The following is a 24,151-nucleotide window of genomic DNA, read 5'->3' on the forward strand; positions in this document are numbered from 1 at the left end:
ACGCTATTTCCATGGTGAAAATATTCCCATTATGTCCATTTGAAGCTACCGAGTTCTAATGACCAGTTTTTAAAATTATTCAGTGTGAAAATTGGCTCTCACAATCTATATAGTCCAAGTTGGCTTCAGTATATTATTGGGTATTTGCCTGTTTTGTTTTTGGATATCCATAGTACATAAAACGGGGCTTACCACTTAATATTGAATAATGATTGAATGATTGAATGGCTCTATGAAGTGATCTAAAAGTTGTCAGTCCAAGGCATAAACCTCACAATGTAGTTCTCTACTTAAGATCTTTTCAAATATAAGAAGATGGTATTCTTAGCAGTTGTAGAGATATCAAGATTCAGGCACTGTTGACTTCTGCAGTCTTCTCTCAGCACCATTTCTGCACTACATTTTATGATATTACTAAAGAGAAAACTATGATCATTGCTTGTGCAACCCATGTAGTTTCATTCCTCTGCAATTTTGCAAGTGCCTCTCCCAAAGTCTGAAAGAGCTCTTTCATATAATGTGCCTGATAAATGACTAAAATTCTTACAAATTTTACAGATACTCCCTCTTTACTACATTTGTTCTCCTATACACTGATTTTTTTTTTGTTTTAGACTCAGTTTTAATTTTCATTTTTTTTTGTTTCAGTAATACATATGGTCATTTTGAAAGGAACAAAAAAAGACAAATGTAAAAAACAATTGAAGTTTACTTTAACTCCTGTTTATATATTTGTTGAAGATTTATTTATTTGTGCATACAGAACTGGGTACAGGCCAGAGGTACAAGGGCGGTGAGAGAATTCACCAGAGGCAGAGTGAGGAACAGAACAGGCAGATCAGTGAAACTCACTGCTGAGGGGAACAATGGGCAGGTCAGGAGAGATCTGCTGCACCATGTGGTCACCTCCTGAGGTGGGATCCAACTCATGCTGACATGGCTTTAGCTTCTTAGTGCTGTACTTTAACCTGCTGCACCACCCAAGAGTGCCATCCTGTTTATATTTTTATTCAAGGTTAATAACTTTAAAATAATTTGGTATCTGGATTATATACATCTCCAATATGCATATGCAATATGCAAGAAATCATATTCTATTGTAACTCTTTAAACGCATATATATGTATATTACCCGACTGTGAACATTTTGGAAAGAGGTTTTGTCTTTCCTGTTTCCCCAGCCCTGAACAAAACTCCTGGCACATGGAATGTCAAAATAAATGCTTGGTAATAAGACTAGTGCAGCCATCTTTGTTAAGACCTATGTCTCAGATAAAATTCTGACTATGATATGTGGGGACCTATTGTAGCATGACCTTCATTTTTACCAGACCATAAAAGATACAGATATAATAATGCATATTTTAAACTATCATCTGGGCTCTAGTTAGAGTATATCTTGCCCAGGAATAGGTTTTAAGTGTTGCTGATAAAATTGGTAAAGAAATTGGTTGTGAGGTATATAATACATTGAAAGTATGTGATCTTATACTTTATAAAATGTTTATGGAATGGGCCCTCCCTGGTGGCGAAGCAGGTTAAAGCACTGCACTAAGAAACTTAAGCCACTTCCGCATGAGTTCGATCCCCGCCTGCCCGGAGGAGATCCACATGGCGTGGCAGACCTCTCCTGACCCCGCCCGCTGCTCCCCTCGGCAGTGTACTTCGTTGATCTGCCTGTTCTGCTCCCCACTCTGTCCCTGGTAAATCCTCTCACCTTCCACATCTCTGGCCTGTACCCCAGTTCTGTATGAATAAATAAATAAATATTTAAAAAAATGTTTATGGAAGATTGGTAGAAAAAGATACCTCATTATACAGAAACTGCATCACAATTACTGGATGCATGATGTTTAAATAATTGCTGAAATAGGTATATTTGAAGATCTAATTTGCTGGACTTCAAGTCCATGAACAAGAAAGGTAGTTAAATTTGGTGCAGAATAGCTGGATTAGAAACAGAGTTGCAATGCTTAGTAGTCAAAGGAGTTAGACTAGTCCTTTATTTCTCTGAGCTACAAATTCATAGCTCTGGAAAGGCAATAATAAAGTTTTTAAACAATCACAAATTACAAATAGTTTCTATATACCAGACATTGCTTTAAATACTTTGTAAACATTAACTCATTTAATCTTGCCAAAATTTTGTGGATAATCCAGGTACCATAAGACACACTTTACATGAGAGGAAATTGAAACAGTGTAATTTACCCACAGATACGCTCAACATAAGCCATGCAACAGCTATGCACCACTAGTTAATTTATGGACCACCCTGAGATGGTATTTTTTAAGGCATTTTGGAAAATATAAAAAATCTTTATATGAAAAGTGTAATTATTACAAATTAATTTTTTAGTGTCTGTGTTTAGCTTTCTTAAGTTGCCTTTTTTTCCTGCTAATAAGCTGTAAGGCCAAACATGAAAATAACCCTACTACTGTGATTTAATATTTTGTGACAATACTGTTGTTATTACAAATAATAAAATGTTATGTGAAAAGCAGAATTTATCTTTGCCCAGAAGTAAAGGGCAGAGGGTAAGTAGGGGTCAGTGTGGAGAAAAGTCCAAGCTGATTCATAAACCTTTAATAATATTATACTCTCAAGCTCTTAGACCAAGCCTGGGTTTGGGAATTATTTGATAGTTATTAGAGCTGCTCACTCCAAATTCTATTTGTATGTACACTAAAATCAACAGTCACACTGCACATCTGGCCTGTGTCACACTTACGGTCTCTGCTTTTCTGACCGTCTTATGTTTTGAATTTAAAGGTCTTGTAGAGTTAGTGAAGAAGTTTCGCTGATATTTGTGACCTGGAAATAGTCTTTGTTTTAAGATTTATTGATGCAAAAAGAGTAGGGGTATAGGCCAGAGGTGGAGGAGGGTGAGAGGGTTCACCAGAGATAGAGTGGGGAGCAGAACAGGTGAATTTACTGAAATGCACTGCTGAGGGGAGAAGTAGGGAAGGTCTCCTGTGCCAGTAGGTTGGGTCCCTACTGTGGATCGAACTCATGATCCAGTGGCAGCTGATAGCATCATAGTGCTGAGACTTAACCCTTGAGCCACCACGGAGGCCCTGGAAACAGCCTTATTCAGTGGTTTAATATATTCTGATGAGAAGACTTTATTCAGTAGATATCAGGTAAGCCAATAGGCATGCGCCTATTCTGGTAAGAATATCCAAGTTAAATATAAAAGGATAAAAGTTATTTACTATTTTCAATTGTAAGGTTAAACTTTGAGAATAAAACAATCAAAAGTAGATTTGAGATTCTGGTTATATAATGACACCCAACATTTTTTATTATTCAGTTAAAAGTTAAATTTACTGTGGTTAAAACCTCCAGTAGAATACTGGCTATAACATAGGATAGCATTTGGAAAAAAATCCAATTGTCCATGAACCTGGCACTTCTCAACTAATATGCCAGTTGAAACTGTCATCACTATACCTCAAATCTGAAGAGCCACTGCAGAGTAGCAGAAATCTTCAAGCAGGTACATTGAGTTGCTCTGTCTTAGGAAACTACTTAGGTTATACTGTTGTATATTAATCACTGGAATCACAAAGGCTAAGACATGACTAGAATATACAAATGTACTTAAGGATAAGGGAAGTAGACCCCTTGAAGGTTAATAGAAACAAATTTAGAAAAGATGAAAGGAAGTATAAACACATTGGTTGGGAAGAAACTTAAAAACTTTGTTTTCCTGGTACTAAAAATTTTAAATAAATTCAAAATAGATTTAGGTTAACCTTTAAATGAGAAGCCTAAATTGGGTAATGCAGAAGATACATTCTTAAATTTTGTAGAAAGCAGAGATATCCTTCCAGATGATATTGCTCAGTTTCTCTAGGAAAAGTGCAACAAACTTTGGTTTAACTCAGTGAATACTGACTGGTATTCCTTTATTTTAGCAATTTGTAAAATTATTTTTATCCTTCTATTTTTGTGCATATGGCTTTTTATTATAGACCTTAGAATTATTCTGTATCATAATTTATTATAGATTTTTTTAAAAGATTTATTTATTTGTGCATACAGAACTGGGGTACAGGCCAGAGGCTCAGGGGCGGTGAGCGGCTTCACCAGAGACAGAGTGGGGAGCAGAACAGGCAGATCGACGAAGTACACTGCTGAGGGAAGCAGCGGGCGGGTCAGGAGAGGTCTGGCTCGCCATGTGGTCTCCTCCGGGGCAGGCGGCAGGCGGGAATCGAACTCATGCGGAAGTGGCTTCAGATTCTCAGTGCTGTGCTTTAACCCGCTGCGCCACCAGGGAGGGCCTGTACTCAGCAACTTTTAAATATACAATGTAGTAGTCTTAACTCTAAGACATTTTAATTTGCCATGTTCTTCTTACATGTTTGAATTTGAGTGAGTTACTTAACATTTTTGAGCCTCTGTTTTCTGATGCATGAAATAAATTATTATGAGAAAATCTATGTAAAGTGAATGTTCCAGTACCTAGGGCATAGTAAATGCTCAATAAGAATTGGCCAATAATTGCATTGATTATACTAAGCCCCCAAATCAAACAGGTAGATATCTGAATAAAGGGTGGAGAGTATTCATGAGTATTCTAAGTACCTGAGTATATTCAGAGAATGATCTTAGAATTAGCCTAAATTAAGAATATCATTAGTTGGACCCTCCTTGGTGGTGTAGCGGGTTAAAGCAGAGCACTAAGAAGCTAAAGCCACTTCCACATGGGTTCGATCCCCGCCTGCCCCGGAGGTGACCCACATGGAGCAGCAAACCTCTCCTGAACCACCAGCTGTTCCCCTCAGCAGTGTACCTCATCAGTCAGTCTGTTCTGCTCTCCGCTCTGTCTCTGAATCCTTTCACTGCCCGTGTACCTCTGGCCTGTACCCCAGTTCTGTATGAATAAATAAATGAAATTAAAAAAAAAGAATATCATTAGTAACTTTTCTCTCTTTCCATGTGCATTTCCGGACATTTTATTCAGCGTCTGTGGTGAAACAGGGCATCTGCAGAAGAATTAAGTTTTTTGAAGTATCCTGTGAACACAGGCTACAATTCATTTCAGACAGAAGTACGACTTTAGGAAACAGATTTGATGTGCTCATATTATGGTAAATAGTCATTTTCTGACCATGCATCATATTCCAGGTGCTTTTTGCACAGTTTCTGTTTGTGTTTTGTAGTTCTTACAATGACTTATTGTTGTGGACACAGTTATTATTCTCCCCTCCATACCCCCATTTCATGGATGAAGGAATAGAAACAGAAACAGAGTTGTTTAGTCATTTGTGCAGGTCTCACATTTAGTAAATGGTAGAACAAGATTTTGAATCTAAATCTAACTGATTCAATATATTATGTTCTTAACCCATGTTCTAAACTGCTATAAATAAAAAACATAATTTTGGAATTACCTTATTTCATGAGGACTATCTGTATAGCCAGCACTTAGAGACAGGTCAAAATAGATGATGTAGACATTTCTTTCCAGATTGGATATTTGGTTTCCATTTTATTGTAGTGCACACATGAAAATCTCTACATAGGAGCTAGTACATTATTGTAACCTGCCTCTTTCTCATGTCTATACTGCATAGATAATTATCTACCTTAGAAAGATGTTTAGCAACAATGTTATTGGTTAGCAATGTTTAGATTCATGACCCAAATTTGTTCATTAGGAACACATCTGGAACAGATTTACTGAGCTCACATGATTCGTAAAAAAGGGATCTTATGGGGCCTCCCTGGTGGAGGAAGGGGTTAAGTCTCAGTAATATCAGCAACTGCAGCATGAGTCAATCCCTTGCTAGGCAGCTAACCCACATGGCACAGCAGACCTCTCTTGCCTCAACCACTCCTCCCCTCACGAGTGTATGTCACTAGATCTGCCTATTCTGCTCCCTACTCTCTGGTAAATTCTCTCACCCCCTGTACCTCCTGTCTACACCCTAGTTCTAATATGCATAAATATATAAATCTTGAAAAGGGATCTTATTTATAATAATTTTGGCTTCATTTTAGCTACCGTAATTAAATATTTGTTTTCACACCAATTGTATGTAAACTTCTATGCAAGATACTGGCAGTTCTAGCACATAATTCCTGTTTTCAAAAACATTACAATATATCAGTGAAAGATATAGATCTTTCATGGTATAAAAATAATTTTAAATAGCAATTACCAGCATTTAATTGCAGTCATAAATGATATATAAATTGTTAAGATGGAAAAAAAAAACACATCTGTCTTGACTGAGGAAAACATGCAATTTATGAGAATTATCAGAAACCAACTGACATTTTTGCTGAATGACTATACCCTATATACTTATTATTGAGAGAACACCATTTCATTTCAGATTGTTCATTTTACTACTCAATATATTTGAAAAAAGCCACCAACCAGAAAGTCTTGTCAAGTTTATTTACTGTAAAATGGGTGATACATTGACCAAGAAGATTTTTGTTTTGTAGTGATATGATAGAAAAAAAAAAAAACTTCAGGAATTATTTCAAATTCTGTGTGATAGTTATAAAGTGATTGTGATCTTGATTTAACTTAGGCACTTGAAAAAAGAAATTATCAACAGATGAAAGGAGTGTTTTACTTAACTAGAGTCAATTCTTAGCAGATTCTGAGAAGGTGAAGTTCTAAATACTTATTTTCCAAAATTTTAAAATAAATTCTGTGCTAGGGTGATTTTTCTACAAACAAGTTAGTAGGTTTTACATTATTTCTACAATTTGGAATCCTATTTGTTATAGAAAAAAACTTTAAAATAATTTGTTCAATTAACCCAATTCTGATATATGTGGGGCAAAATAACAACCTAGATTATACATTTAATTCTGCATTCTTGAAGGTGGCACTTAAGCCTTATAGTAAGACCTTCATTTATTACCATTGTCTTCTCACTAATTCAAAGAAGTAACATAATTCGAAGATCATGATCTCTTGTGCATTGCTGCCAAATTACATCTCTTAGTTGGCAACCATTGTACTTATCGTTTCCAACATGAAAATGTGCTATTAATTAGATCACTGAATCAACTCCCCTGTTGAGAAAGAAAATGATCCCTAGAGAATACAAAGAAAACTAACCTGTCACTGGAGCACATTTAATATGGGAATCTATTTCTACGAGAGAATATTAACCAAATCACCCTGGCTGCACTTTCTCTGGAATCCCTTAAAAGCAGAAAGACTGAGATTGTTCATGAAATATCTAGGTGCACTCAGGCTTAAACGGACCAGGAGAAGCATTTGTATCTTTAAAATGTAAAAATATCTATCACTGTGTTTAATGCACTATATCATTATTCTTTCTTTGTATCTCAAGCTAGGCTGTGTGTTCCTAGAAGACAAAGGTTGAATCATATTTACCTCTATATTTCAACACCTGGCATAATGTCCACCCTGCCACAGGGATTTAATAAATGTTTGGAAAGAATAACCAGATTTCCCTATAACTTCACCAACCCTGTATTTTTATTTGTTTTTAAGATTTATTTATTTACACATATGGAACTGGGGTACAGGCCAGATGTGCAGAGGGTGAGATAATTCATCAGAGACAGAGTGGGGAACAGAATAGGGAGATCCAGTGAAATATACTGCTGAGGGGAGCAGCGGGCAGTTCAGGAAAGATCTGCCAGGCCATGTGGGTTACTTCCCTGGCCAGGGATCAAACTCATGCTGTAGTGGCTGCAGGTAGCTTCATAGTGCTGTGCTTTAACCCAATGCACCACCAGGAGGGGGCATATTTCTATTTTAACAAGCCTTTAATTAGGAGTGGTTTCTACATATGGGAAAACGCATTTGGTCGTGACCATCTTCTCATTTCACAGGTTCTCAGCATATTTAATTTTCCACTTCTATATGTAATGTATTTTAGCTTATTTTCTATAACATATGCTATCATACAAAAAAGTAAAGGATTTCATTCTCTAAGAATAATCCTTAATCTCAGCTTTTTCCAAAAGCTATGTTCTTTAATTTCATCTATAACTCTAAATATGAGAAATGACTAAATCATTGCAGGCAATGGCACAATACACCAAATACACTTCTCCTAATTTTTCGTATGGAATTTTCTGTTATTGTGGAAATGAAAATGAGAGTTCTTGAGGCCTGTAGTAAGAGTTAAAGTAGTCATAAAAATTTAAAAGTTTGAGCAATGGCTAAAATCCAAACCAATAAAAAAGTTACATGCACTGCATAATTTTTAACGGCTATCTAGTAACAAGAAGGCATTCAATTATGATAATTTTGTTATTTTGCTATCCAGTATTATTTGATTCTCTTGTTTTTATCAGTGAATAATATTATCAATTTAGCATGGTCTGGTTTCTCATTACAGAATTTTGAATTTTTGTCTACAAAATATCAATTGAATGTTGAGTTCGCTACCCCGTGGGAGTCTATTAACTCAATTTTTTGATTGTCACAGAATCATTGGTTTAGAGGACTTGAAATTAGCAACTAGGTTAGCAGAGTAATTTTAGGTAAGTCATGACTGTGTCCATTTTAAAGATGTGACATTGCAGCCAAAAATGAAAACAGCTGAAAAAAGAAGAGAAATTAAATCTCATGGGCAACTCTTTTTCTTCTTTTTGATGTCTGACAGCTGGTGTTCAGTGAAATTCATCTCTTCATTACCTACCTTTCCTTACCCTCTAGCCTCAAATACTATTTTTTTTTCTTTTCATCTATTCAAATACCTGTGATATTTGTTCCCAGGCTGTTTCTCTCTGCTGCCACTGAGTCCCTTAGGTCTTAAGTCTCATTTTAATTAGACCAGAAGACAGAGAGGATGAAATTAGAGTCTAACATATGGAACCAAGGTCCTAGATATTTAAATATCCTAATATTTTAATACAGATACAGTGACATTCAAATGAAGATTATTAATACTTGTGATAATTCAAATGTTAGCCATCAATTCCTTTGGAAATTTGAAAGAACTGAAAGTTCTCAGAAATTCTCTTGGAAGTTTTATGTATTTTTTTACATCGATTAAATCAAAAGGAGGAATATGTGGCCACTTCCAAATTATATTAAAAGCTATCTCTTCAGTTACAAAATCTTCATTGTTGATATATGCTGACAGTGGTGATACTGACATCATGGTAAAAAGAAACTACCCGAAGTGGTTATGTAAAACCTATAATGAGTAGCCACTGAGGTGCAGAGGAAGGTTAAAGTCTGTGGCAATATTAAGGAATTCATCATGGGTGTGGGAATGTCTCTGCATGTGCAAATACACATACACCCAGTGACTGCTGCTATATTCCATAGGCCTTCACTAGACTGTGTTTTGTCTAGATAATTACTGAAAGGATAATACATTTTCAATAGAATCCCCATGTTATGTACCCTGATTTTTAGATTAGCAGATACTGGGTTAGTAAGAATCCCAGAGATGTTTAGACTTTGAGCAATGAATTATAATTAGACAAAATTAAAAGGACAAACACATACACGTCCATCTGTAATAAGGGAAAAAAGCATTGACCATGACTCATGATCATAAATCCTCTTAACCTGTTAGCAAGTTCATACAGAATGTCAAATCACAATTACAGGATATATGAAATTGTAGCAAGGGGATTTCATTGTATCATTTTAAGTATTGGATACTTTCCTCTTGTGATTGTGATGTGTCAAAGACAATCACAAGTTGAAAAATGATGAAGATATCCTGACATACTTAGGATGATTTTTTTTTTTTTGAAGGATTCAGATTGTCGATCCCATGGCACAGCAGACCTCTTCTGTCTTTCCTGCTGCTACTCCTCAGCAGTGTATTTCAGTGGATCCACCTGTTCTGCACCCCTTCTTGTCTCTAGTGAATCATTTCAGTCCCTGCACTTCTGGCCTACACCCCATGCCTCCCCTTAACATGTTCAACTTTACTTCTAGTTCATTGCATACATGAACTATATATATTTTTAATGTTATTGTCTACTAATGATATAGGCTACATTTACTAACAACATTTTTTTTTAATTGGGTAGATGGAGGATGTTATGATTTTTGTCTTTTTTTACCTTAAATCACAGTATTTGGCATCTACACTATTATTTCCTTTTAAGCTTGCTTTGACTTTTTCTTGGTATGTGGTAAAGTTTTTTTTGGAAATAGTTAAGTGTTTAATCCTTTTAGATCTTGCTTTAAACATTGTAAGCGGCCCTCCCTGGTGGCGCAGCGGGTTAAAGCACAGCACTGAGAATCTGAAGCCACTTCCGCATGAGTTCAATTCCCGCCTGCCCCGGAGGAGACCACATGGCGAGCCAGACCTCTCCTGACCCGCCCGCTGCTTCCCTCAGCAGTGTACTTCGTCGATCTGCCTGTTCTGCTCCCCACTCTGTCTCTGGTGAAGCCTCTCACCCTCTGAACCTCTGGCCTGTACTCCAGTTCTGTATGAATAAATAAATAAATCTTTAAAAAAAAAAAAACATTGTAAGACTTATAGATGTTTGGTATCAGTGATGATAACTCTCTTAAAACATGTTATTGATGCAAGAAAGGCTTCCATAAGTCAGTAAGACTGAAATCTCAGGTGTCTTCATCATATTGGTTTAATGACAAAAAACCTCATATTTGCAGCTTTAATAACCATAATGGTGGGTGACTGATTCCTTATGTTTCCCATAATTTCCATGCACTTCATACTGTTTGTCTATTCCTTTTTATTTATTTTTTCCTGTTCAACTATAACAGAAGATTCTTTCTATTAGATAAAATCTATTTTTTTATCTTTGTCAATTACAATAAAGCCCTCGCTCAAGTGGTTTTTACTGGAGGTTGCTATCTTGACTCTGAACATCAGGTGCAAAAATAGTTGCTTTTTTCATGTCCATTTTTAAAATTTACTCTAGAACAGCTGCAAGTTATTTACTAGGAGGATTTACTAGGAGGATGTATGATCAGTATATGATGGGGATGTATGATCATTGTATAATGTATTTACAGCAAGTTTTGTCAAAATTGGGGCTTTGAGCTTATTTGTCTTATCTGCCACCCCTAAGGGAAGGGTGGAGCAAATAAACTGGTTGGCTATCACAATTTTGCAGTTATTGATAATATTCAAAAGTATCAATTGGTTGTCATTGATTTTGCCACAGCCACTCTGAGCATTGTAAACATTCTTCTGTACATTCATACTCTCACCAATTTCAAAACTAATCTCCTTTTTGATTAATTTTTTAATAAGAACTTTGTCAAAATCTGTTGCTGAGTGTTTGTGATATCTGATAAAAATTTCTGTAGACACTAAAATTAAAGTCTTTAATATTTGGCATTTTGACAGTCTATTGATAACATTAGCAAAATTTCACTCAAGTGACACTGTTTTTGTTACAAATCATACCACACACAAAATTACTAATTGTAGTATATTGTTACTCCCTTATTTTACATTATGTACATTTGCCTATGTAATTATTGTTCACGGTATACTCAAGTAGCAAACAGCTAACATCAAAATAAAATTATTTTTGTTTTTTTTTTTTAAATAAATTTTAGACTTAGAGAAAAGTTGAATATCAAGTATGGAAAATTCCTGCACACCCTCCTCCACTTCCCTATTGTGATCATCTTGCCCATCTATTGCACAATTAGCAAGACTAAGAATTTAATATTGGCTTATGATTAGCTAATCTACAGATTTTATTCAGATATATCTTTATCAAGTAACTTAGTTCTCTCCTTGTTTCATGAAGTTTGGGATATTTAAAGATTCTTTAATACATAGTTAAGAACTTTTAAATCATTGATAATACAAAGTCTCTGAAACTCTCTGTCCCTGAGAAATCTCTGTCATTTTTCTTTCCTCCAGACCAAGTTCTCCAGATCTAGGCATACCTATCACCTTGTAGTTTCTTTGTATTACTTTCCTGACATATATCCATATTTTCCCCCAATATCAGATTAGACTTTTTCACATTTTTCACCTTCATATTCTGATAGCACACATTTTAGATAATTTCAGAAGAGTATGTGAGGTTAATTATGTGAGTTTCATATCTGAAACTATTTTATAACCTCATATTTATATTTTAATTTTGCTGGGTATAAAATTTTAAGTTGGAAAATTCCCCCAGAACATTGGAGTTTTGTTTTCTTTCTCCACATATCTATTACTGAAAATGATAACTCTGGTGCCTGCCTAATTCTTATCAAGAGAACTGTTTTTCTTTCTGGAAATATTTCAAATATTTTTCACTACATCTGGTCAGTTCATAATGTATCTTGGTCTGGTTACTTTACATCAGTTATAGAGGATACTTTCCACTTAAAGGCTTATGCAGTTTGGGTCTGGGGAATTCGTCGTCTATCTGCTTCCCCCTATGCAGCAAGTTGTGGCCATTTTTTATCAGCTTGTAGACTTGTCTTCCATTTTGTTTTCATAAACCATGTGTTTATGACTTTAAAGGTTTGTATAGTATTTTATTAATTGGATATTGGAAGGTGAAGAGATTATTGTGTGCAACAAATGAACTATAAAAGCCTTAGGGCTGTGTTTCTGAAAGAACACCCTATGCATTAATGTGAATGGACTGAGGAGAATGGAAAATAAAATGGAAAACCCCACTAGGGTTACTTTGGTAATATAGGAAGCAAGTTATGAGGATTCACTCATGCAGTGGCAATGACAGATTTTAGAAATTTAGAATATAGATTATATAGGACTTAATGTTAGAATATATGAAAGAGTATATTAGTGTACACTTACTGCCATAACAAATTACTGCAAAGCGGCAGTTAAAAAATACTTATTTATTAAATCACATTTCCGAAAGCCAGAAATATAACAGGTTTTTTTCTTCTAGATTCAGAATGCTGAAGTCAAGATGTTTGCATGGTTAGAGGCTCTAGGAGAGATGCATTTCCAACATTCATTTAGGTTGTATGCACAATTCAATTCCATATAATTATAGAACTAAGGTCCCCACTTATTTTGTCCACTGTTGTCTAAGGATGGCCCTTAGTATCTACCAAGCGCTCCTGCTACTTCCTGCTCCTCCTCCTATATTTCAGAATCAGCAGTTGTGCTTTGGGTTCCTCCCACATTGTCTCATTCCTGTTATCTTCCCATTTCATTTTTAGTGTTTGTTTGATTATATTAGCCCTACCAATGTAAGATCAGTTCATAACTAATTTTTACTTTCATTTACAATATTCCTTCGCAGAAATTCCTAGATTAGTGCTTACTAAATAGCCAGGATACCTTTTAGTGAGGTGGGGAGGGCAGGATCTTTAAGCTTTTTGTACCCCTAAGTGTATGGGTAAAAGAGAAAAAATATAGAAGATGATTTACTTTTTCCTACTTTTGGTGGTGCTCCTTAATTAGGTTCCTCAGTAGCTGTGTGTGAAGGTTGCTTCCTTGTACACATATACAAATACATACAGGTATGTGCACACACACATAGGAGGAATCAGTCAAAAGCATAATTTTAATGTTAATCCTAGGTAGATTATTATGCATAAGCCATTCTCTACTTTTTTTTTTCTATTAAAGTAGGACAGGAAAAACTAGAATAGAAATCTACAATTATCAAGCAAACAAAGAGTTTTAAGCTAAGTAACCAACATAATACTTCTCTTCTGGGCCTTCTCCTGAGTTTCCTTAGCTTTAGTAGACTTAGAGTTAGACTTAGACATAGACTTAAAGCCCATGTACTAAGCAGGAAGCATTTTCAGAAAAAATTGGAGAGGAGGATGTGATTTTATTATTAATCCAGAGTCTTCCAGTATCGTGTAAGCCAATAGCCACCAGAGCCTACAAGTATTCTAGCTCTTAGAGTAAGATTTACTCTCTTTTGCATTCAAGAGATGTCTTCTGAATTCTGTCATCTTTCTTAATCTCTCTTTGCCCCACACCATACCCACACAACCATGTAAAGAATATCAAGCTCCCTTTCTGGATTGAAGGGAGGCCAGGTAGAATGGAAGATGAAGAGATGTACATCAAAACAAAATAAAATAGAAGAAGCCAATATTATATAAATAGACATTATTGATGTGATTTCTTTTCTACATAGACATATAGTTTCCTTTAAAACATAATAAAAGAACAAAGGTGTCTGTAATACTTTGGAATTCAAGAATGTGTGTGTATGTATTAGCACTGTGTTCATAGATACTTTTGTAAACCCAGTAAAACAATGCCATCTGGTTGGCTTTGAGAATGTTTGAATAAAATGCTTTTCTTAAGCCAGATATTGTATTGGCTAAATATATAAGTAAAGCTTATGACTTCTTGAACAATGGTACCTTTGCTTTTCAAAAAAAAATGGAGTTTCTCCAAGGAACCTGCCCCCGTGACATGACACAGTCCTCTCTGTGGACAGGAGATTGCTGTCTGATGGATGTTTTTAACAGGGCTAATTAAGTTCATTCACAAATCCTTTATTAAAGATTTCACAGAGAAATATCTCCAAACATGCAATAGGACACTATTATTGAAAAGTCTTTGTTTCTAATCACAATGCCAGGGTGATAATTAAAGACATTAGAAAATGCCCTCAAGCGGGTAGGGATTAAGAGCCCCCTCACTATCTACTAAAGCACTGCAAAGGGACATACTTGGAGAACAGTGCTGTATCAATGCTGATCCCACAAATGCTTTTGTAAAAGTCTAGAATCCAGATATTCATATTCTGCAACTGATAAATGTTTTGCTTTTTAAATCTTTTTTTGTTAAGACTTTCAGAATATAAAGGCATACAAATTATGTGGTGTCTTTGTTTTAATAATCCATCTGCTTTTAACTACCAACTAATTTCTCAGAATAAAAATTAATTCCTGAGTAGTTTCAGTCAACCCTATTATTATTACTTTTAAAAGTGCTATATATAGGCCATACTAAAATATGTGTCTTGGGAGTCCCTGTTGTTGAAAATTTAGTGTGCTAGATTAATTTTTCTCCTGTAAAGACTCAGTGGGAAAATAAAATATAACTTAACAGAAATGTTATTGTATTACATGCCTATTTGAAATTCTTCTGTTCCTCAATTTTCAAATAGAAGAATTTTGTTTTGATACCTAAGAATTTCAGGCCAGGCATTTCCTCACGTTCTCTGTGAAGTCAATTTAAAAGTACATTAGCAGTGCATGTGGATTTAGTCAGAGAATCAAGATGTAAAATTTTGAACATATTTCTCCAAAGGTAGACTCTTCAAATGATGACTGTGAAAGTAATTTATTCCAGCCAAACACACTTCCACATATTGTTAGCAGTACTATGTGCTTCAACTCATTTAACAGCTTTTTAATTCAGCAGCTATTCAGATTTAATAGAGCCATTTCTTCATCATTTTGCATTTAGTGATAAATGGTGCTGGAATTTATGATAAATTAAACTGCAAAGGACCATGTTAAAGTTATCTTAAGGGTTTCACATAAAAGGAATCAGCACCTATTTTGTGCAGAACAGCCACCTGAAAGTTCACATGGTGAAAAGAGCTTCTTACTGGGTATAAACTATGAAATATATTTGAAAGTTAAGTTTTAATTATACTTTTACCTCACGACTTACCATTGGCACTGGCTATCCAGCTGAGGGACTGGCAACTCAAATGCTTTAAACTAGGGGTTCTTTCTTGTTTTAATATTGATTTAACAAGTGGAAGAACATTCAGGTTGAAGCTTTGATGAAAAATCCTTACATAACAAGGCACCAGATACAGGGGGCAACTTTTTAAAAGTTTGGGGAAGAGAAGAGGCATCAAGGGGCTGTGGAAGAGATAAATTGGGCAGGGCCAAGTGGTGGGAGAGAGAAGAGGTGTAGTTGTACAGCCCTGCCAATTACTAACCCTATTATTCTTTATTCTTCCCACTAATGCACTGGCGGAACAGCTATCACAAAGGAAGACAAGGGGCTAGATTCACAGTACTCTTGCTTTCCCTCCTTCCCATAGTCACATTTTGAAAATGAAAAAAAAAAAAAAAAAGTGACTTCTTGACTAAGATATCAGAATGGTTTGCAACCATTAACTTTACCATTTCCCAGTCATTTATAAATGTATAAACCAGCTTAATTAGTTCTTTTCTCTGTTCATTTATACTCCCAGATACCCAACCCAGGCTGGTTAGTCAAACAAGGTGAATTCTATCAGGACAAAACTATGCAAATGAAAAACCCTGTCCTTAAGGTTCCTTAAGGTTAAAAACCTTCAGGTCAGTCTTAACAAATAATGAGAGACCAGGGAGAACATGGTCTCCACAAACATGTTTATTTGCACTGGAAGATATGTTTTGGCTCCCCAAATAATCATGAATAACATACCTGTGTTTATAAATCTGTAGGCAAATTTTTTTTATAGTGGGGGGAGCCAATACCTTCCTTATTTGCAATAAGCATATCCTGATCATTCACATTTGAGTTTTCTGAGATAGAATTTTCCTGTTACTTTGTGATTGTTTATTTACTATCATTTCATTCATCCACATGGAGCACCATTAGTTGCAAACCTGTAAGGGAATTGCAACCTGTATTTGACATACAAATTTAAAGATGTGGTTTTTGCTGCAAAGAAGCACCTAGCCTGATATATAACAATAAGTAGTTGTTGAAAAAAATTTTTTCTTACCAAACTAGACAAATCAATTTCAAACTACTTTCCACTGAACTACTCAAAAGAGTATTTGCTTGTTGATTGAAAGCATCAACATTTGTGTATGATCATATATGCACACTATTTGCATATATTTGTCTGCATATAACTTTAATTAAGTAATACTTCTGTGTCATGCAGTGTGCTAGGAATTTTATATGCCTCGTCCTGCTTAATAAAAGTAATATAATGATGCATTGAACATTTGAATGTCATGATCACAAAAGTAGAAATAAATCATTTCATATCTCTATTTTACATGTTCAGTATAAGCAGAGTTCACTCCAAGACCCCTACCAGCTATAATGTCTCTGTAAAATTATGATTCCTAAGTGCTTTAAGAGGGCAGGTTTAATACCTATTTTTGTTAATTCTCTAACATTCTCTATTCTATAGATACCTATTAAGATATAAGCTTTATTTTAAATCCATGAATTAAATTGGGGAACAAGAAATTTAATAGCTTTATAAAAATTATAAGTTATGTGTGTGAAAACAATTTTCCCGGATGAAAATGTTTCTGATTTCTTAATAATTTCCAAAAGGTGTTTCTTTAGCTACAGATTTTTAATAGATGAGTACTAGGCATTTAATAGTATGAATTTGTATTTCCAAATATAGTGCAATTTTACGCTATAATAAAAATGTTGAGTTTAGGAGCATCCATGTACGTATTTAATCTGAAAATAGAACACCGAGGATTTCTACTCATTAAATTCCCTATTGCACTTTCCAGAATCTCTTGTCCACCTTCTTGTTGTGTATGCTGCTTGTTATATTTTTCTGGGCTGTTTATTCCGCAAAGGGCAATTGCAAAAGAGTTGGAAGCACTTTTTAGTGCTAGGCCATTCTCTAGCTTAAGTTCATGCCCCTTGGTTCTCATATTTAACAGAAGCTCAGATAGCCTGCAGCATCTGTCCTTTTGGTTCCCTTCAGGACTGTGTACATTTCTTTGTCATATCGTCATTTCTCAAACCGCAGAGTTTCTTTAAATAGCAGCCCTGTCCCTGTAGACTTATGAGGAACTATAACGCTGTAATTTGCGGAATATTCCACATCAAAGTGCATTGTCTTAATTGACTTAAATATTTTAAATGTATTTTATTGTGTTTTGCTGTTATGAAGAAATAGAGTATGGCCATTAATCCACAAGGGAATAAAAAATGGGATATTAATAGTTTCTGTCCCCATTTAGTTATTTAGTTAGTATGATCATTGCATTGATTGGTTAATAATACAACCTTCCCCCAAATAATCAAAACAAAGCAAAATATCTGGTTGCCTCATGAAAGTTTCAAAAAAAAAAAAAAACAACTGAAAAATTCAGCCATTTATATACCAAAATTACCACTTAGATATATCTTTAAGTAGTATTTGCTGAGATATTCCAAATAAATAATAAAAACGAAAACATATCCTACATAGATAAACAAACAAACAAAAAGAATAGTTATGACTATCCTTTTTAGCACAATAGAGTTCACAGAAAACTTGAAATTCACATTCATTTTACTTTCTCTGTTCCAATATTTTAGAAAAATTGTCTTTAAGGATACAATTCTGAGAGCTTTATTACTATTACACACTTTTTTTTATCACAAAGGACAATGTGACTCTATACTAGATGTTTAGATTTTAAGAATCAGTAAAATGTTTTCAGCTTTATTTTTTACACATATGTCCAAAATAACCATAAAAGATTAAACAATGTTTTGCTCTTCATCTAGAGACTGTGATGCATAATAATCAGAACTGAAGGCTGTTAGCTGTTATGTGTTCAGTTTTTCTGTAGGCACATTTGTAAATGGAGAATTCTTTTGAGATCCATCTTGTTCAGTCTCAGTGGTTTTGTTCTTTCTTTCACGATGAATTGCAAAATGCCATTTAACTTCAAGGTCTCTCATCCTGCAACTGCAATGCTACACACCTTTTTATTGACTCTTTCCTTGCTTTTTTTGTTTTTTTTTGTTTTTTGTTTCACCAGCAAGATTCTCACTTTGCTGCTTTGCTGCACATTCTTTCAAGTTGGCCATCAGTATATAAAGTAGAGAAATCTTTCTAAGTCCTGGTACTTAAAGCAGTATTCCACTTATCACTTCTCATCATCCTCAGAGGGAAGCTCTATCTGAACTGTGTGAAGTAGCTGTTGATGGTGTCTTTTCTGTTGTTACTGGGAGCCTTTTTTAAATTCTATCATTGAATATTTTCTGAAGCTTAATATTGTCAGGTTGGGTCAGCAATGTCTATGTTGCTTTACTGCAATATCTACCACCATTTTGAGTTCTATATTTTGCCCTTTAAATTTGTGACAATGAAGTTGTTAGTAATATTTGTACAGTTGGTAAGAATGTAATTAAATAAATCCGAATATGTTTTGCTCTTTGCTCTGTATTCTGATTTACGTAAATTGATATTGGTTATTGACCACCATCATCCTGAAATATATTTATTGCATTTAACATTTTATGTGTGTATATACAAAAGGTGTTAAAGTCCTTAGTTTTCTCTAATTGTGATTTAATCACTATTGATCCAGTCATGTATTTTAACATATTTGTATAATACTATCAAATCTCTTAACCTCTTTCATACACCCTAACAGAGGCAAAATTGGTCTTGCATTGTCACCCCAACAGTCATAGAATAGAGTTGCATTATTCCCCCTTTAACTTAGCTTTGACTGAATCAATTAAATCATGAAATAGACAGAGTCGTTCTTGTCACAGTTTTCATTTCAAAACAAAATTTATTCAGAAGCTACCAGTTACAGAAACTGGAAATAGAAGCTCTATGGAGATAAAGAAAATGCATTGAAATTTCCTTTGAAGTTGCTTTCATATAAAATAAGATGTTGGTATTCAAGTAAGATACTGGTATTTGTATAAAATAAGGTACTGGAAATTTTATTGTTTCAATGGCTTATGAATTTTGGGCTCATTTCATATGCTAATGACAGTAGTCCTTGAATTATTGAATAAATATATCTGATTGACCATTGTATGTATTAATGATGAAAATGATAATTTCCTTCAAGAAATATACTCACCTAATATCTACAGGTCTTGGTATCAGATTCACTTATAACAGTTAACAGTGTTTTGTTGGAGCTTATATGATATAAAACAGAATCACTAAGTGTTAAAATGAGCATTGTTTTATCAATACTGTTTTCCTTAAAAATTAGATAGAGGAAAGTTAAGCAAAATTATATCAATTTAAATATGTCAATACTCTTTAAAATAGACAGTGGATACCAGAAGGAGACAGGAAGAGGGGAGGGAGGAAAGAGGACAGAGTCAATGTGATAAGTGGAATAGTAGAACTTTGGTTATTTTTGAGGTAAGATTTATTCACACATAGAGGGAAAGATGTACCTCTGGAATTCATTTAGTATTATAAATCAATAATTTTTATAACCATAAAATATCAATAAACAGTATAGTTTAAGCTAAATATGATTAACTATAAAACAGTTATGAAAATTTGAGAAGATATTTTATTTCAGGCCACTGTGATTAATTTGTCATAAAACTATCCTTTACTATAAAGGTGATGGGTAGTTTAAAAATTCAAAAAATATATTTTCTTGATCATGATAACCTAAAAATAGGTAACAGATTTTTCCTAAGACATCCTAAACGAGTTTCAATAGAATTAATTTAATTAGACATTCACAACTCATAGGTTTTAACCATGAATCCCAGCCACTTAAGAACAGTACATTATCATCATCATTTTGGTTTATTACAGAGTTTTTAATTATATTCCTATACCTTTTTATACTGCTTCCCAAATGACTTCTTTGGTCAGATGTACTTTAAACAACTTCACAATGAATAATAATTTACTTGCTGAGACACTTACATCAATTTCCTTTTCACTTTCAGCACAGATTCTTCTATATTGATCCATGTATTCTGAACACCAATTATGAACCATGAAAGGACATTTATTCACATATAAAACTACATTATTCACATATGTTAACTCTGTGGGTATAGTAATATTTTTTCCTTAAAAATATTATTTCTAATTATTAAAAAAGTGCTACAAATATGATCTTTTTAATGATTCAGAATTGAGACATTTACATCAGACAATAAAATTCAGTGAACTAGCAATTTTTCACCTTGAGTCCAATAACAGTCAGTGCAAAGCAGTTCCTTTTTCTATGTCCCAACTAAATTTTTCCTGGCTTACTATCAAAATGATGCTCAGGTACCACGTGCTATTATTTATTTGCCATTTTTATTAATTTGCTAAAGTAGAATGCTGTTTGCTATGTCTTCTGAGTATAGGTAAAGCACCAGTCTATTCAGTGATATAAAACAAGAGAAATCTGAACAGGAGAGTGTACAAGCTGAAGAGGAAAGTGTACATATAATGGTCTTCCCTTACTCCACTTTCCATCTTGAATCTCTCCATAGTAATGTGGAAATTAGACAAAAATATGATTAACAGTTTCTATTAAATTTTGGTTGCTAAAGTCACCACCCCCTATGAATAGCAAAAGCATTGAATGGATGCACAATCCTTTCTAAGCTGTGAATTTAGAGCCTGTTTATAAGAGGATGATGGGAAAAAGTGGGTCATCTTTCGCAAAATATATTACAGGGAAGAAATAGAAGGAAGACAGAAGACATAGGCTCCCAGCACACTTTTTTTTTTTTTTTTTAAATCATGGGCCTTTGGACTTTGAACATCAGAAGACCTTTAATTAAGCTCTGTTTCTCCTGATGGTGGGAGAACATCCTGCCAGGACAGGCCCATCACTTTCACAAGTAGTTTTAATGATTTTGCTTCCAGACAGACTCCTGAGAGGAAGGACTAAAAATTAACATAGAGCAGGATCGTGTCATAAGGAAAAGTTGTAAATTGTGGTTTGTAATGAGTTGTCTGTAAGTAAATACTCATACATCTATTAGGAACACTTTTAAATAATGAGATCAACTTGAGATTATGTGTTCTCGAATTGGCAATTTCAGTTCAGGAGAGAAAATGATTCACAATTATTGTCTCTTCTTCACTGAAAGTGAGTGACAGAAACAGAACTTGTCCATGAGGCAAATACCTTATTTGCAAGAGATCATGTAATTTTTTTAATTCCATTTGCCAAGCCATTTGCTTTGACATTTTTCATGATAGAAAAGGGATGATGTAGGTAAATAAGTATATATACTGAATATTTTTGAAGAGTTTATCTAACTGGAACAAATACATTTCATGTTTGGAAATGACACTTTTAAATATAGGTAAAAAAGATAACATTTATCTATTTTATTAAACCCCTGTTTAGTTTTCTTTAAATACTAGATTACAGTGTCAATGATTTACTTACATGGATATTGTTCCTGTTTTCCTCCTAACACAATTATATTAAATTTTAATGACATCAGTTGTAATATCTAACTGGTATCTGGAAGCTTGTGGAGAGCCCAAAGGTTTTATACAAATTTATATGTATAAAGCTTTCACTGATATACTTTGCCAGTAGATATTTTACCTTGAGTAGTCAGCTCTGCAAATCCCTTCCCACAAAAGATTAAAAACATCCTCCTATTACATCTAGAGATTTCTTTTTGTTATTCAAAGCCATGAATAAATTTAGGGAAAATGTATATGATTTTAATGCCTTAAACCAGAAAGCTTCCTTGATTCCTATTAAAAAATGGAATATTTAATGTTTTCCTTCTTCTGTGGTACTTTTTTGATATTGCAGCAAAGAACAAAAAAGAATTCTGGGAACATATAAAACAAAAAACTGTGTTTGAAGTATTATAATAAAACAACCTTCTCCCTTTAATGCTGAGTCCCTTTTTAATGAAGATCTTCTGGCAGCTCTTGAATGTATAACTAGTTTATATCATGGGATGAAGCTGTCTGTTCTGATGATTGACATGAGCCCACATTACAATGTGATTCTGAAAATTAGTCCATAGAGGTCCTTTTCAGGTACTTCTCAGACTGAGAGCTGCCCTCCAACTACAGTAGAGCCTTTTTAACCCCACTCATTGGTATTCTAATCTGGAAGTGCTGTCCTGCCTTTTAAATAACTCAGGCATTCAGGCTCGAACCCCCCTTGACACATTACTTAGCCAAAGGATTCAAATGAGATTCAAGAAACATGCAGTACAGCACAAAGGGATTGGAATATGCACAATTAATAATCACACAGTTAATTCATTTTTAATGCAAAGAGGATTTCTGAAATTTCACATTCAGATTTGTAACACAAAATAGTAGCTGTCTACCCTGATTACATTTCCAAAATTTCAAAATACAGGTATGATGTTTAAGTAATTGTTTTTATTTAAAATAGATTTCTCCTAAAGACACAGCTTTAAGTGATATTAAGATTAGGATACAATTTGGAAATAGGACTACTTTCAAGCTAGGTAATATGTAAGTAATAAATACATTAAATAGCTTTTATGAGAATGGGAAGAGGCTACACTTCTGGTTAGGAACGTTTGCAGTCGGGGTCTTGATTATCGAGTCCAAGTCAACCAACTGCCTTACACAATGCAATGTATTTTTTAATTCTCACATTGTGTCCTACCAAGAAGTATTCTTGAATATTCATTCTTAAAGATCTTATGTTCATATTTGAATGGCTTATCTATAGTTAACTTATTCAATAAAAATGCCAGCAGAACTACAACAATCCCAAGATCTTACACTACAGCGTAGATGGCAACTAACCAGTGAATCAACTTTATTTGCCAGACTTTTACTATAGATGGATAATAAGTACATTAATTTACTCACCATTTATTCTTGTATTGCCTTCTATATTGTAAGATTCTGGAGGTGAAAGTAGTGAATAAGAGTGACTAAGTTTCAGCTCTCATAAAATTTATATTCTAAAAAACAAATTAGGGACCATGATAAAACCAGAGGCAATATTAAGTGCTGTGCAGAAAAATAAAACATGGTAAAAGAATGAATTTATCGTGGTGGTGAGAAGAGGAGGAGATTATTAGATGGTGAAATTTGAGAGACCAGAATGAGTCATGAAGAAATATGAGAGGAGCATACTAGGCAGAACAAAGAGCAAGAACAAAGCTCTAAGGTCATGAGTTTACTATATTTGAAGAGGTTCAATATGGCTGGAGCAAAAGTTAAGTGATTAGAAGAAATCACTCTCATAATCAAATGGCTCATCATTTGAGGGTCTATATGCACTATTTGAGTAATTTAACTCATTACATAATCTATATTGATCCACTGTGCTTCTCCTTATGGAACTGAAATGGGGTCAAGCAAAAGACAATATATAGAAATTATAGTGAAGATATATAGAGATACGTAGGCAGTTAGTTTAAATGGTGACTTCAACCTTAAAATATTTGCTATTACCCAGCAATATCAGCTGCCTTGGATAATTATCAGGCAACTGGTAGCTTCAGTATTGTCATGTATTTTGAATTATTTATCTTTTACCATGATTTGTAATGGAAGCTTCATAGTGATTTTGAATTGTTCATTTGGGCAGATCATCATAGTGTATTTGTTCCAATAGTTTTCTAAATGATTCAGTGC

The 24,151-nt window shown here is 34.2% G+C and overlaps 1 long non-coding RNA gene across 1 annotated transcript in view; it reads right to left on the reverse strand.

Annotated features, from left to right (window-relative positions):
- The window catches only part of LOC105853761, a 41,937-nt gene extending 18,414 nt beyond the window's left edge, over positions 1 to 23,523 (reverse strand). Inside the window, exon 1 of the long non-coding RNA XR_001145527.1 lies at positions 23,378 to 23,523. This is a non-coding gene — a long non-coding RNA (uncharacterized LOC105853761). The remainder of the gene's footprint in view (positions 1 to 23,377) is intronic.
- Between the last annotated feature and the right edge of the window lie 628 nt (positions 23,524 to 24,151).

The sequence above is a fragment of the Condylura cristata genome, unplaced genomic scaffold, assembly GCF_000260355.1.
Source record: "Condylura cristata isolate star-nosed mole 26May11 unplaced genomic scaffold, ConCri1.0 scaffold00002, whole genome shotgun sequence".
In the NCBI taxonomy this organism is placed as follows: Eukaryota; Metazoa; Chordata; class Mammalia; order Eulipotyphla; family Talpidae; genus Condylura; species Condylura cristata.